General features: G+C 37.8%; 1 pseudogene; it reads left to right on the forward strand.

The window, feature by feature from the left end:
* Window positions 1-4,093, forward strand: part of LOC115068536 — a 41,174-nt pseudogene extending 37,081 nt beyond the window's left edge.
* Window positions 4,094-16,854: the final 12,761 nt, after the last annotated feature.

The raw sequence follows: 16,854 nt of genomic DNA on the forward strand, positions 1-16,854 counted from the left end.
ATCTTTTAAGAATTAGATACAAGCTCCCAAATACTTTTGACATTTTTGGCCTTTGGAACACAATATGCTGCTAACAGGCCCAAGGAAATTTTGACTCTTAGCCCAGAAACTGGCTACATTTCTTTGGGGTCTTTTTACCCTAACTGCATAGCCAGTTCCTACCTCCTGTTCTTATCATGCCATCCTCTGAAGGGGTTACCCAAACTGCCAATAGGGAATAGGGACGCAGACTGCTCTGGCTTCTTCCATGCTGAACAGGGGCACAGGGTGAGGCAATTGGAGTACCCTTCAGTGGGTCCATTAAAAGACTCCAAAATTGCATAACTTTTGTCTCCAAAGGGAGAAGAAAGTCCTTGAATCATGAATGGGAGATGTGATGGAGAGGTAAAGGCAAGAGTAATTAGCATTACAAGTTCTAGACAGGGAGCTAGAAAAAAGTCAGAACAGGGCATTTTTCAAATGTTCATATGAGAGTCTATTGGAGTTTCTTGACAAGGGCTTCCAAAAGCATCCCTCTATTGGGTTCTTCCTCATTTTTCTTTTGTCTTCCGGTGAGGGTCCGGTGACCCTGCTTGGCCCTCCTTTAATGAATGAACACAATCGTCAACAAGCCAAATTGTGACTATGTTTAGCGATCAGATGAGAACATCTCAAACAATTGTAATCATCTATATACCCCTTCCCCACTGACTCCCATAGTCCCGCACTGAAATTAATACATTCTGTCATTTGTGTTAAGGCCTATTGTGTCAAGTTAGTGTTCCCAGACATTCCTCAGTGCAGTTCATTTTCTGAAGTCTAGTCAGCCTATCTAGAGTCCCTCACTTTAGGAAGATCAGCTCTTCCTTACCTAGCAGTAGTAAGTTGCCAATATTTCTTCAGCTAAGATTGAGGTCAGCTGTCCATTTCCCCAGTTCTCTGCTGGATTTTTGTCTGCTTGAGTTTGTATGGGTCTTGAGTGCATGTATTTTAAATGTGTACATTTTTTTCTCTGAAGGCCTAAATGATGCATATTTCAGGCTTTGTGGGCCATACCATGTGGTACAATTACACATCCCAGTGAGGCCCCAACACAGTCAAAGGAAATATGTAAATAAAGTGTTCTACATTTCAGTAAAACTTTATCCAGAGCCTGATATTTGCATTTCAAGTAATTTTCACAAATTATGATATATTAATAACATTTTCCATTACTTAAAAATATGCAAGTCATTCATAGATTCTGGATGTGCAAAGAAAAGTAGGCTGGATATGGAAACTGGTCATAGTTTTTCAAACTGTGGCTTAGAATTGCTCCTTATAAAGAACTTTGAGATACTATACACATTCACATATTCATTCTTTTGGGTTTTTTTTTTTTTTTTTTTTGGTCTTTTTGAGATAGGGGTCTCCTTGTAGCCACAGGAGGCTTGGAACTCACTATGTAGATCAGGCTGGCCTTGAAGTCACAGAGATCTGCCTGTCTCTGCTTCCCGAATGCTAAGACTAAAGATGTGCGCCACCACGCCCGGCACTCACATATTCATTCTTAATATTTGCACTTATATCTTTTATTTCTAAGACTTAGAAAATAAAGCTTGGGGAGGGTTGATTTTAATCCAGTTCATGGGGAAAATGTCATGAGATGAGCTATAGGCACTCAATGGATACTAAGTGATGGAGAGTCAGTTTTCCCCAGGGACTACTACATGAGAGGTTGTCTAAACCCAAGTGGACAGCTACACATGAGCACCACTAAATGGACTCGGTGCTTTATGTACATATTTATTTATGAATGTACATATCTATTAATAACAATAATAATAAGAGGACAAGAAATTGTGAGGGAGTTGGGGACACATGAGAGGAGTTGGTGGGGGATTTGGAGGGATGGAAATATGTTAAAGACAATACTCATGTATAATATTCTCAAAATTAAAAATTAAAAAATTAAACCATTTTGAAAGACCCAAATTTTAGCTTTGTTCATATTTTCTGAAGCTGCCTTTCTTTCTTTTCTATCTCTCTGTCTCTTTCTCTATTTTTCTGTCTCTGACTGTGTCTCTGTCTGCTTTCTTGTCTCTCTGACTCTATCTCTGTTTCTCTGTGTCTCCCTCACTTTCTTCTTGTACTTTACTAATTTCTGTTCCTTTATTATTTAATCACTCTGTATAGTTTTAAGTTTGTCTATAAGTATGCTTGGAACATTTATTTCAGCTTTTTTCTTTTGTTCTAACTTTTATTTAAGGTTAAAAATTCTTTAGTTAATGCAGAAACTCAAACAGAACAAAGTGCAGACTAAGCACGGAGTGTTTGGCCACAAACGGGACATCTGTATCACAACACTCCCTACCCTGCTAAGTCTCGGAGACCATGAGGAAAGAGAGGGTGCAAAGAGCCGGAGATCGGAGAAGACTGCAGTTACAGTGTCTTCTGGTCATGACAGGACTGCTGTCGTCATGAGCGCACAGCAGCTCTGGCTGCCCCCTCAAGACCTGCAAAAGGTCAATCCAGTCAACAGTCTGTGGAGAACAGAGGGCCTCAGAAACCCCAGCACAACTGAGGAGCATTGACAGTTGATGACCTCTGGGGTGGGGTGAGCCAGTTTTCTCTGAGGGTGTGGCCACTGGTAAGCTGATGAGACACTCCAGTAGATGACTCCCTCCACACCCATGACTATATGGGTAGCACAAATTAGACTTGGTGGGTTACTAAAAATAAAGTGGATACAAAGTAGGGAAGGGTGAATCTTGGGGGAATTAGGGGGTAGATTAGGAATGAATATGATAAAAATACATTGTATTAAATTATCAATAAATTAAAAGAAATATTTTTAAAAAATTAAATATGGTGTTAGATGTCTCTTTCCCATCAGAGTTTTCTTTAGTTGTTTGAAATAGCATTTCACTACGTGCTTCAAGCTAGCTGTACACTCATGCTCCTGTTTTAGCCTTCCATGTGCTGGATTCATAGTGTGCAGCATTGGGCCTGGCTGCCCACTCCTACTTTTGATGAACTATATCTTCAAAATTGTGCTAGTAAAAATATGTTATAATTATCACTTGATTTCATATTTAACTTATGTTTTTCTTAGGTCCATATTTATAATTTGTATAAATATAGGACACAAATAGCTTTTTATATTTATGACTAGCTTAATTCCATTTTTATTAGATCATATATTCCAATTGATAAAATGTTTTGACTTTTGATTCAGATTTCTTTTATTCTTTGAAAATTTCAAACATATATACAATGTATCTTGATTGTATCCACCTCATTCTTTCTCTCCAGCTCCTCCCACCCTCCCAACACATCATTTTTCCAATTTCATGTTCTCTCTCTTCTTCCTCCCTCTCTCCCACTGAGTTAGTGCTGACCATATGCAGATTGGTGTGGGGTCATTCATGGGACCATGGGCAACCTACCAATGGCTACCCTCTAAAGAAAAATAACTCTCTCTCAGCTGGGGGTGTGGTATCAGGATCCCTTCCCTACTTCGTGCTGTGAGTTTTACCTACTTTGACCTTGTACAGATCTTGGGCAGTGACCACCACTGCTGTGAGTTCACGTGTGCATTCTTCCCCATCTTCTAGCTTTCACATTCTTTCTGCTCTCTCCTCAGTGATGTCCTTGAAAGGAGTGGTCGAGAGGTCCCACCATACCCTCAAAGCTGAACTACAAAAGGAAGGGGGAGATGAGGAGACTCCTGGCTTGGGGATTTACTTGGCCACCTTGGTAAAGGCACGATAAACCCACAGAATCATCACCTCAAGCCTTGTGAGCACACTCCAAGGTGGCCTGACCCTCACCCCATGTTGTCCCACCCAGTGAATTCCCCATTTCTTTGTTCTCATTGTACAAAGCCTGCCCAGTCCCTCATGGTGCAGTCTCAGTGATGGTTGGCCTCACCTTTAAGGTGATTGGCTACAGTGGCACTTGTGGAGCCCCGTAATTGGTACCTATTCCCTAAAAAGCCTGCTACATTTCTTATAAACTTTAGATCTGTGTCACAGAACCTGGTATCCGGTATCTGCATGTTGTCCGACTGACGCCTTCGCCTCACCACCCATATCCAAGGACCTCTGATATTGCAACAGAGTGGGGTTCATAGAGATGTGCCATTATGGCTGAGTATGCAACAGTAACTTATTCTCAGCATTTTGAGCAATTATGAGTCTCTTTTTAGCCACTGTCAATTGCAAAAAGTTTTTCTGACAAAGGTTGATAGCAGTATAAATCTATAGATATATGTATAAATATTTAGAAGGCAATTTGACAACATGACTATTTAGAAAAACATTAGGTTCCCTCCTAAGACTTATGATTTCTCCAACCATGATTTTTTTTATCATATTTATATACCAGGCATGGCTTCCCTCCAGTGGAGCAGGCCTCGATTCCAATAAAGAGAGCTGTTGATTATTCCCATAAATAGTCTTTCCTGTATTGCACCAGTGTCACACCTTGCCTGGCAGGTTGGTATTATTGTATGCAGTATAAATATAATATATGAAGACATAAATAAATGCAGTATAGATGCAATGCTGGGTAAGACCTTTGATAATTTTTCTCCCCCAGTAGCTTGCATAGCACTTTGTAGCACTATGAAAGCTAGTCAGGAGAGAGAGAAAGAGAGAGAGAGAGAGAGAGAGAGAGAGAGAGAGATTCCATGTCAGTTCCAGCTTGATTTCTCTATGCCCTGCAAACAAAGTGGGTGCTGTCTTCAGCAATAGGGTCTTATCATCTAGTTACAGTAAGCAACCAAGACCAATGGCAGCAGGGTGTTTTGTTTTGGGTGCCACTAGGAATTCCCTAACCAATAAATCATAGAGCAGCATCCTGTGCTTGGCACTAAGATTTTCATTTAATAACCACTATCTTCTGGGAGAAGCACTGTCCACCTGTATGAAATACCTTTGATCAAATTCCATTTTAAAAACATGTTTTTAAAATAGATTACAAACTAATGGCATTTCCTACAGTTTCTTCATACGTTCCTAGTTTTGGTTAATCCAACCCTGACTACCCCTTCCTCCACTTGTCCCCATCCCTGCTGCTCAAGGCTTCCACTCTTAGTATTCCCACACATTCTCTCATATCACTTGTATTCTATTATCCTTTTTGCTGTATTTTTAATTTGGGTTACAAGATCATAAGTTCCCATGTGCCTTCTTTATGCACACTTCATTTTGGTTAACCCTCACCCACCCCTGCATTTCTCCAGTCCCATCACTCTGCTACCTGCTTGAATCTTTCTAGTCCAGGGTTCTCTCTCTACTTTCATTTCACGTGCATTCTATTCCCCTCCCTAAGTACACTTCCCCACTAGTACCTTCTAGTTTTCTTGACTTCTGCATGTTCTCCAGGCTAAACACATAGACGTGTTGAATTTAGCACCTACATATGATGTACAGTGTGCATCATTTGTTTTCTGAGGCCTGGGTGACTGAAGTGTCTGTATAATTTTTTTCCAGTTCCACCCATTTACCTGCAAATTTCGTGGCTCCATTTTGCTATACAGCTGAATAAGATTCCATTGTGTATATGTGTCACATTTTTATTATCCACACATCAGTTAATGGCTCTCTAGTTTGAGTACATTTCCTTGCTATAGTGAATATAACAGCAATGAACAGGGATGTGTAAATGCCTCTGTAGTAAGATATAGAATCCTTCTGGCATATGCCCAGGAGTGGTACAGCTGGGTCATATGGTAGCTCTATTTCTAATGTTTTGAGACGCCGACACACTGATGTCCAAAGTGACTGTCCTATTGTATATTCCCACTAATGCTATGTAAGTGTTCTCCTTTCCTCATATCCTTCCCAGAATTTGTTTCCTTTTGTTCCTGAGCACAGGCATTCTGACTGGCATGAAAGGAAATCTTAAAGCAGTTTTAACATGCATTTACCTGGTAGCTAAGGATGCTGAACACTTTCTGTTTACTAATAATTTTCATTTCTTCTTTGGAGAACTTTATGTTCAGTTCATATCCCATTTTAAACTTTTTTCTTTAATTCTTTTAGTTCTTTGTATGTTCCAGACAAATCCTCCTTTTTTTTTTTTTTAGTTGGGAGACTTTTCATTACCATTTTAATCTCATTGCTGGTTATAGATCATTTAAATTATTTACTTCATGTTGTTTTAATTTGGCATGTTGTATGTATCTAGGAAGTCATCCATTCCTTTAGATTTTTCCAATTTCATGGAAAAGAGGTTTTCAAATTAAGTCCTTATGATTTTTCAAATTTCATTGGTATCTTCTGTAATGTCTCACATTGTTTTTAATTTTATTAATGTGTGTCTTCTAATTCTTTCTGTTAATTTAACTAAGGATTTTTGTCTTGTTTATCTTTGATTTGCAGTTGATTTTCTCAGACATTAGAGTAGGTTCTCCTTCTTGTGTCCATGTGCTCTGGAGTGCCTTTTCCATCCTTTTACTCTAAGGTGGACTCTATTACTGATAATGAGACATCTCAAAGATGGATCTTGTTACTAATCCAATTTGAAAGTCTGTGTGTTTTCTATTGGAGAATTGAGACTGTTAATATTCAAAGTTATTATTTAAAGATGTATGTTAATTATTACCATTTTGTTGATTTTGAGTTATTTTTAGAGTTCTTTTGATCAATTGTCCTGGTATTATTTATTTCTTTGTGGATCTTGGATGTGTTTATTTTTGCTTCAGACTGAAGTATTCCTTTCAGTGTCTTCTGTAGTGCTAGCTTATTAGTTGTAAATTCCTTAATCTGTTTTTATTATGGAAAGTTTTTATTTTCCTTTACTTGGATAGTTTTGCTGGGTATAACAGTCTAGGTTGAAAGCTGTGGTCTTTTCAAAACTTGGAATACATCTTTCCATCCCTCTTTAAAAGTTTTCAATGAATAATCAGGCATTGTTTTTATGGGCCTGCCTTTGCAAGTGACTGATCTTTTTCTTTTGCAGTTTTCAGCACCCTTTCTTTATTCTGCGTTTTTATTGTATTAACTATAATTTGACATGAGGAGTTTCTTTTCCAATCCTGTTTACTTTCTGTTCTGTAGGCCTCTTGTACCTGGATGAGCATCGCTTTTTCTAGGCTTGAACACTTTTATCCTGTATTTTTATTGAAAATACATTTTATGCCTTTAGTATGGTATTTTTCCCACTTTTAGGACCACAATCTGAAAGCTACGTATGTTTATGTCACCCCAAAACTCTTCCACGATCAATTCAACTATTTTTAAAGATTTATAATTGGCCTTTATTGAGTGGCCCAATTCCTTAACTTATCTTCCAGTCCTGATTCTCTATTTTCTACATGATCCATTCTATTGGTAAGGCTTGCTACAGAAAGTTTTATATGGCTTATTAAGATTTTCATTTCTGGCATCATTTCTGTTTGGCTTTATTTCATATTTGTATTGAACTCCTTATTTTATTCATTCCCTTGGTGGTTTTTTTGAGGATATTAATGCCTTTTTGAGTTGTTTGAACATAATCATAATTATTTGGCTGGAAGCTTTTCTAGGTTGTTATCATTACGGGCCATTATTATGAGATTAGTAATTTCTGGAGGAGTCATGCTGTCTTGGATTTTCTTGCTGTTTTTGTTTCTGTACTGGGACTTGCATATCTGGAATTAGTTGACTAAATTGCAACTTGGACCAGGGGCTGAGGACCCAGACACTTACTTGTTGGCTCAGGTAGCTAGGGGAAAGGTAGAAGTGTGGGATAGAGGCTGACACATTCTGGGGACTGCTTATCTGTCAACACCAGGAGCTAGGAGAACTGTAAAAGTGTGGGCTTGGGGCTCAGGGTTCAGAGACCAGTTACCTGTTGGCACTGGAAGCTAGGGGGATGGTGGAACTTGTGCCCTTGGTTCAAATGTTTTAATTTGTCAAATTATCTCTTATTTCTTATGTTGTAAAACAGTACACATTCTATTTTTGGTGCAGTGTTCTGTAATAAAGTCCAGTTGGTCAAAGTAGTTAATTCTGTTTTTCAGATATATTCCTAATTATTATTTTCTTTTTTTTTAAATTGATACTTCATTATTTTTGTGTGTGTGCTTGAATGTAATGCCTGCACGTATGTAAGTGCACCTGTGTCATGCAATGCCCACTAAGGTCAGAAGAGGTCATTGGATCCCCTGGAAATGGAGTTACAGATGGTTGTTAGCTGCTATGTGGGTGCTGATGACCAAACCTAGGTCCTCTGCAGGAACAGCCAGTGCACTTAACCATTGTGCTCTCTGTCCAGCCCCCTAATTGCTTATTTTTCAACTTGCTTTATCAGTTAATAATTTTCTCCCAGTTTCTCATGGTAATTGTAAGATTTGTCTGTTTCTCCCTTTTGGAAAAAGCAATTTTCCTTTACGTGTTTTGATGTTATGTTTTGAGAGATATCAAAATTTAGAATTAAACTTTTTATTAATATGTGTTTTGAAATTTTCAATTAATGTTCTTATTTTTAAAGTGTATTTTGATTAATGTTAATCTACTTGTGTTAGTGTTGGGAGAAGGTGTCTTTTTAATCCCTTTGCTTTCACATTTCTGTCTCTTCGGTATTAATATAAAGCACGTTGATTTTACTCATTTGTATTTAATGTGGCAATGTGTCAGTTTAGATATAAGATAACATTGATTATGTTTGAGCTCATATTTGCCCATTTTCTCCTTCCTTTCAACTTTTCTGCTTTGTGTATGTATCCTTAACCCTCCCCTGCCTTTTCTATTTGTTTTTATTACTTAAAAAAGTCTTTTAGGCTGAGGAGATGAATCAGTGCTTAATAGATGGTTCTCTGTACTGATGTTACAGAGGACAGGAGTTTGGTTCTGAGCACTCACGTTGGGGGCACTTACAGTCACCTGCAACTCCAGCTTCAGGGGATCCAATATCATCTTCTGGCCTCTGTAGACACCTGTGCACATACCCACACTAGACACACAAGCACTCGTATATAAAAATTACATGTCTTTCAAAAGGAAACATTTTATTTTCCTTTGTTAGACAAAATGAAACTTGGGAAGGAAAGGGTTTTCCATCTTCTGCTTCCAGGTCACAGTCTATCCCTAGAAGTCAGCACAAGGACTTTAGCAGGAGCAGAGCAGAGGCAGGAACCATAAAAGAAAGCCAGTTTTGGTTTTCTCCCCGTCATGCTCAGCTAATGTTCTATCTAGGGATGCGATGCACTGTCCACAGTGGACTGGGCCCTCCTACATAAATCAACTGTTAAGAAAATGTGTCCCAGACATGGCCATGGGCCAATCTGATCAAGGCAATCCTCCAATTGAGAATCCTTCAGATCACTTTGGGCTGTGCCAAATTGGTAGCTGAAGCTAACTAAGAGAACTATCTTTTACTGATTTAACAAAACAACATTATACATTTTCCTCTGAATCCACTATAATAATATGTTTACTTGTCTGTGTGCATATAAGATGTATATTCACACATGCATACATATTCCGAAATATATGATGTTTCAATTAAGACAATATTCAATTAGATTTATCTATATATAGTTGCTTTAATCACATTCTTTATACACTTAATACCTGATATAATTTTGCGTATTTGATATATAGTAAATTCATTGTTTTTAATTTTATTTGCTATTTTATTTTATGTATATAAGTGTATTGCCTGCAAGTATGTAAGTGCACCCATGTTGTGCAGTGTCCATGGAGGTCAGAAAAGAGCATTGGCTCCCCTGGAGCTGGAGTTACAGATGGTTTTTAGCTGACATGTGGGTACTGGGAACCGAACCTGGGTCCTCTGCAAAAGCAGCCAGTGCTTAACCATTGATCCATCTCTCCAGCCCCGTAAATTCATTGTTTTAATTCTTCACAGAATGTTTGCTCTGATTACATCTTAACTGGATATTGAATTTTCTGTGTGTAGTTATTTTCTGTAGAATAATAAAATACAATCTTAATTTTTTCTGACTTGCATAATTTCTATTTAGTAATTGTCAGTGTAGTTGTTACTTCTTTGAAAACAGTCCACCATTTTCCCTCACAGAAACATTTTTTTTCCAAAAGATCCAAAATAATGCTTGAAGGTTTTGTTCATGCACATTTAACCTTATTGGATTTTTTTCTACTTACATGTTTCTTATAATATGTCTTTTGGGAAAAATTTTACCCATTATCCCTTCAAATATTCCCTCTGAGCTACTCCCTTTCTGTAGTCTCTTCTAGAATATTTTTCTCATGTCTAGTTGTCTCTGATTCACTTATATTTTCTTTCATTTGAATCTTTATAAATTAGTTTTAGCATTTTCTTCATTTTTATCCTGCTGTTGAGTCTGGTGAACTCAAGACACTAGGTTGTTTTTTTTCTAACTCTGGACTTTTTTGTTAGTTCTCTTTCATATTTGTAGGTTAACAGGTTCCTGCTCTTCTTGACCATCTTTAAACTTAAGTACATATTAAATATAATTACATTAAATTCAGTATCTATTGAGCCAATGACCTAAATAGACTTCTGGTCCTTTGTAAACCTTATTTTCCCTCTAGACTTTTGTCCTGCCTGGTTATTTTAAGTACTAATTTTCATTTATTTGTTGTTTGTTAAAGATGATATCTCACTCTGTTGCCCTGACTGGTCTCCACCACCTGGGCTTAAATGTCCCCTACGTCTTGGCTTTGCTGGGCCTGGAGGCTTCACCACTGTTCTCAGTGTATATAGAATCTTTTATGATTGCAAACCTACTCAGACTATCTGGATGACCTCAGAAAGCTTTGCCTTTACTTCTTACTTGCAGGAGGGGAGAGACAGTAATAGGAAGTCATCTCAAGCCAATCAAAACAGAAGTGTGATTTGAAGCTGGACTTTAGTGTTTATGAGGAATGGCTTATTTCCAGCTTTTATTTATTATAGGATTACAACCTTTTGGAATCCGAAGTGAAAGCCTTGGGCTTGTGCACTTTATATATCAAGTTTTATGCACATTAAAATGAGTTTTAAAATATTTAAACAGCTTTAAATTTATACTAATTAGAGTGAGCAGACTGATGATAAAGAGAAAAATATTTAAGTATTTGTGAGGTTATTGCTGCAGTGGCGGTGGCTTAGTACATCACCTGGTAAGTTGGGTAACACCTGGGTGCTTGAATTTTTGTGGCTTTAGAACATGCAGAGATCTAATTCATAAATCACGGGCCCTAACACATAGATGTTAATCTTGTTTCTTTCATATGCTTTTTTTTAATGAAAAACTGTTACCAAATTGAGTTTCTTTAACTCTTAGAAAAAGTCTTTAAATATGTATAATTATCTTTTTTAAAAGCTGAATTCATGGAGAAATGTATTTCTTGTTCTGTGCAGATCTCCAGTAGAACCCTGCAGATGCTCACATAAGAAACATCCTTGCCCACTCTTTTGACTAAATGAGCTGCAAACCAAGTATATTTGCGTACACAAGAGAATAATTGTTTCAAAGATATGGGCTGTGAGCACATGTGGTTGTCTGCCAGATTATGAACACCAGACTTGAGACATATTTTTCAGGTGTACAGCTTGAGGAAATTATTGAACACTGAGCACAAATGCTATGTCTTGGGGAATGTAGGTGTGACTATATTTTGAATAATCAGTCCCTCTAGCTATTACCGTGACTGCAGAAAAATTTATCTTATTTCCTGTTGACAAAGAGAAACAAAATTGTAGCTCTCTTAATGCATAGTTTGTTAAGCAATTTCCACGTTTTAGTTGCATGTCACAGATGTTCTGAAATGGTTAAGCTAAAAAAGTTTGTTTCAACTCCTAACTAAGCTGTAACAAAAATAGATTTCCATCAGCTGATGCATGTGTATATATGTATAACATACACATATATATGTTAATTATTAAATTTATTTATATGGCCATTGCACAGAAAGAAACATTGTTTTGTTTGCTTTTGGGTTAGGCTCTCCCCGTAGCCCCGGCTACCCTGAAAGTTGCTATATACACCAGGCTGGCCTGGCTCTCACAGAGAGCTGTATACCTCTGCCTCCCCAGTGATGAGATTAAGGGTATATTTCACCACATGTGGCCCAGAAAGAAGCATCTTTTAATTTCTTATTCGTTAACTGGCTTGTATATTTTCTGTCTGTGTTTCTCTGAGCCATTTTGTATTAAAAGTCAAATAGATGCCTTTTTACAAAGAAATTGTTGCATTTATCTCTTTGTGGGTGTGTATGTATATGTATGTGTGTGAGCCCATGTGCCAGGGCATGTACATGGAAGTCAGAGGAAAACTTCCAGGGGTCAGTGACTTCCTTTCATCATGTAGGTCCCAAGGATGGAGCTCAGGTTGTGAGGTTTGACTCCAATCATCTTTACCCACTGAGCCAACTTATCGGCCCAAGAAAAAGTGTCTTTAGACTTTAATAAAATCCTTTCTATTTTTATGGTCAAGAAGTTATAAAATCATATGCTATGCCCCCAAAGTTTGATTTTTCATTATATGCTGTAATTTGTTTCCAGTGGATCTGAGAGGTGTGAAAATGTTTGTGTATACTTATAGCCTAGAGGCTCCAGTCCTCAACCTACTGCTACCAGTATGTGTTCTAATGCATGCTTATCACATAGCTACTGAGCTGCGTTTTCAGACAGCAGCCCCGAAGGAAAGAATTTTCCCCAAATGCCTCCTGTTACAATCACACTGTCTCAAAAACAACGACTTTTTCAGATCTGCCTGATCTAAACGGGCCAACCTTACAAATGCATAAAAAGCTAAGAACACACAGAAGGAAAGAAAATGGTTTTATATTGCATATTCATACTGTACCCTTCCCCGCTACAGAGTATCTATGTCTTAAGCCATTTTCCCAACTCTTTAGCTTAGAGTATATAATTTCTTTATATTTTCATTAGACGTATACTTGGGGTTTGCTAGCTTAGAAATTATAGAAAACATTTCCACTTTCTACAGTTTAAGTGTGAATTCCAGACAGACTTCTCTTAGAATTTCCATTATCTTTTTCTTGTAAACAAGAGCCCAAACATAAGCAACTTATACATAATAATATTTTTGCTATGTCTCCTAAATATATTTAAGCAAGGAAAGATACTCTTGCAGAATATCCGCTATGAAAGTTTCACAGTAACCAATGGGTTTATATTCATCTCCGTGCCATTGGTCACTGGCTTCTTGTTTTGGATATCGCTCTGATCCTATTATGCCAGCATTACAGATAAATGAGGCCACTTTTGAATTGAGTTTCTTTCATTTTTAAATTTTCAAGCTACATTCTCTACTATAGAGATTGTATGACCAGAAAGTTGATTCTACGTCTGACAGGTGATACGTGGGAACATGCATTCCAAAGTTGATACATGAGTACCAGGTAATAATTCTTCCTCATCTTTCTCAGAACATGTTTTAATTCATACCCACACAAATTAGAATTCTGAAATAACAGGAGGATTATTGAATTCAAGGTGAGACAAGTAACAAGAACACAAAAATAGATGTTATGGAAACAGATGTATTCACCTAAGTCATCTATACATAAAGTGTGCCCATATGATCCTAATCAGAGCAGTGATCCTTAGATATCATAGGGATGTCTGGCAACATGTTCAGGAACACTGTAGGTAATAGGGAAAATCGGGTTCTAAAAGACTTTAAACAAGGAAATTATGCCATCAGAAATAGTTCCTGATTAACCTCGAGTTAATAAAAGAATTTGGGGTGTTTGCAAATGTAGACTAGATAAATCACCTAGGTTTGAAACTATTCTAGACAGCTGTATTTGTACTCTATTTTCTATTCTTGTTATTAAAAATACCAGTAATAGGGTGTCTTATTTACTTGGCTGGAATGAAATGTAATAACTACTTTGTTGTTGTCTGTTCTCACAGATCAAGTTGATCAGGGCTTAAAGGGGATGTAGAGACTCCTGTTTTTCTTTTGTATAATTGGGAGCATCCCTTACCAACTTTAGGGCTGGGAAAGGAGGAGGACTGTGGTCTCTTTAAATAAATATTTTCATTGAATTTTTGAGGAGCTCATAAAATGTATTTTGATAGTATTCAGACCCCTCCCCTATCTGCACCTTCTTACTACTCCCTGCCTGATTTCATGACCTCTATTATTATTTTTTAAGGCTATCAAGTTTAATTTGTGTCCCAAATGTCCTTTGACGTGGGTCTATCTGCTAGAACTTGGTAAACCTACTCAGAATCATGCCCTTAAAGAAAAGTGACTCTAGCTCCTGCAGCAGCCAACAAGCAGCCAATAGCTCTTCAGCTAGGGCTAGCACTTCTTCCAAACTAACCCCATTGCTGGGAAGGTGTGTGTCTTGAGCTTATGTATGTCTTGTGCATGCTGTTGCAATGGCTGTGAGTTCAGATGAACAACTTTCCTGCTGTCTGGAAAACATGGCTTCCTTGTCAAGGTCATTCATCATTTTTGGCTCTTCCAATCTTTCTGCCCCCTCTTCCACAATGATCTCTGAGCCTGGGAGGCAGAAGTTTGATACATGTGTCCTAGTCAGGGATAAGCAGTCTGAAGTCCTTTATTCTCTGCCCATTGACCGGTTGTGTGTCTCTGTGTTAATCACCATCTGCTTCAAGAAAAAGCCTTTCTGGTAAGAGCTGAGAGATGCACTAACTATGGGTATAACAGTAAGCCATAAGAAGTGGGTTTTAATAGTATGCCCATTTAGCAGAATAATTGTAGGAGTTTCTTCCCCACAGCCTGTGACCTGTCTAGACACAGGTTCTTAGGCTTGATATCAGGGCCAGGTGTGGGCTCCATTTTGTGAAGCAGACCTTAAGGTCTGTTACAAGCCTTTGATTTTTTTTTTTTTCCTGCTGTGAATGCAGTATTGTTCAGTTCTAGAATGCGTCTCCATAATGGACAGAGACAGGAGTACAGGTGTCATAACTTGGAATATCCTCTAGTACATGAATGTAGACATAAGAAGGTCATTCTTCTTATTAGTTTTTCTCTGCAGAACATCTTTGGTTGCTGACTTTCTCATTGCTAAGTAACAAAAAGTGTTCAAGAGTCTTTTGAAAAAAAAATAATCATTACCATTTTCATTTCTTCCCATGACCCTTAAAAAATCAAAGATAATTCATCAATTACAGTCCTACAGGATCTACAGCCTTAAATGTTTGAACATAGATATTTGTATTTCATCCATGAATGACAGACAGACAGATGCCGGCTCTCTTCTTAGTCCCATGGAGATGAATGACTGTCGTTTGCAGCAGTTCACGTGGTTTTCAGATCTTAATCCTTACACATTCTCTGAGTCTCTTCTCATCCACATGTTTAGCAGGATTTTCTTGGAGGACCATTTGTTTGCCAAACTCATGTTAGGATCCTAAGATTATCTTGCTGAAATACCAAGGAAAATTGGAGCCTATGTGCTGTTCTTATGGATGAATCATATCTATAGGATTTTTGTCTTTTTTCTTTTTCTGGTTGAGTTTGAAATGAGAGACATCAGGGACCTGATTGTCAGAAACACATTAAATGAAGCATTATTAAGACAGGAAATACTTGAGGCAGTGAGAACATTGCTTAATAGGAAGCAAATACAGATAAAATTCACATTTTTAAAATTCATCCCATGGAATTTTTCTTAGCTGTGATAAATGTGGGTTTGAAATTTAAGCCTATTGCATATCTTCATGGGGAAAACCTTCCCAACAATGTGTGTGTGTGTGTGTGTGTGTGTGTGTGTGTAGATTTCTATTGTATTCCTTGATACATCTTGATACATTATCTGCAGAGTCAAAACAACATTTGAATTCTAAAATTTTTGTGATATATATTTAAGCCACAAAGGAAAGATAATTGTGGCTCCAAAACCAAGCAGGTATATTACAGAGAAACAGCAATAACATACAAGTGTATCATTTAATAATTTAAACAAAATAGCTATACTTTTGAATAGATAGGTTTCTCTTGGCACCTGGTAGATTATCCTAAAGAGAATAAAACCCACATATGTTAAATTATTAAGTCCCAGATACTAAGCTTTTTCCCCCATTTCTGGTTTGCATTTAAGACAGAAATGGCATTATTTTAGTGACTAAAACATTTTTAGAAACCATTTCACTTCTGGAGTTGGTAAATATTTAAGAATTGCATAAATGTAAACTATGGTTTCATTTCAAAGTTCAGTTCTGAAGAACAGATAACTGCCTCCCCTGCACATTTAGACGCTTCCTTTATTTCTGAGCGCACTGGCTCCTCAATCTTCCTTTCCACAGAATTTGGAATTTTGTTCCCTTCGTGTTTTATTTTTGAAAAGGCCTGCTATTCTATCAGTTCGTTTGGGGGTTTCATCCTTTTGTCTGCAGGTTTATTGCAGCATTCCTGGTCTGAGGACTCTGTACAGCGAGGGAGATGGAGAGCCAGGAGCGTGCATCTAGTCAAGGTTGAAAGAGAGCACAGAGCTTTCTGAAACGAAGCCGCCGTGAGTGGGGGACATGTAGGTTATTGCCATGACAATCCTAATTGTTGGAACTTTATTCTTATCATGGTCTTTGTTCGGTTGGCTTCACCCACACGGCACACATAGACGAGTCACTTTAATTTCTGGGCTGGTTTTGGAGAACATGTAGCCAAGAATCATCATCTTTTTTGTTGCGATAACAAAACACACGGTCAAGGGTATCTGAATGCAATTGCATTTTCTAGGCATGCAGAGATCGGTATGAAGAGAGACCTGCTCCCTGTGACCCCTAGAAGCTCTCTCTAACAAATGATGGGGCTACATTTTAAATTACAGGAGATTCCAATTACTGAGAAATTATGGGCTCTATGAGCTCCCTCTACGGGCTAATTTAACGTCTGCAAATGATACTTCTTCTTTTCCTTTCTCCCCCCCCCCCTTCTTCCCATTTTTTCCCCCACCCAAACCCCTGTGTGGCCTCCGG

The sequence above is a fragment of the Nannospalax galili genome, unplaced genomic scaffold (assembly GCF_000622305.1).
Source record: "Nannospalax galili isolate Female #2095 unplaced genomic scaffold, S.galili_v1.0 scaffold1372, whole genome shotgun sequence".
In the NCBI taxonomy this organism is placed as follows: Eukaryota; Metazoa; Chordata; class Mammalia; order Rodentia; family Spalacidae; genus Nannospalax; species Nannospalax galili.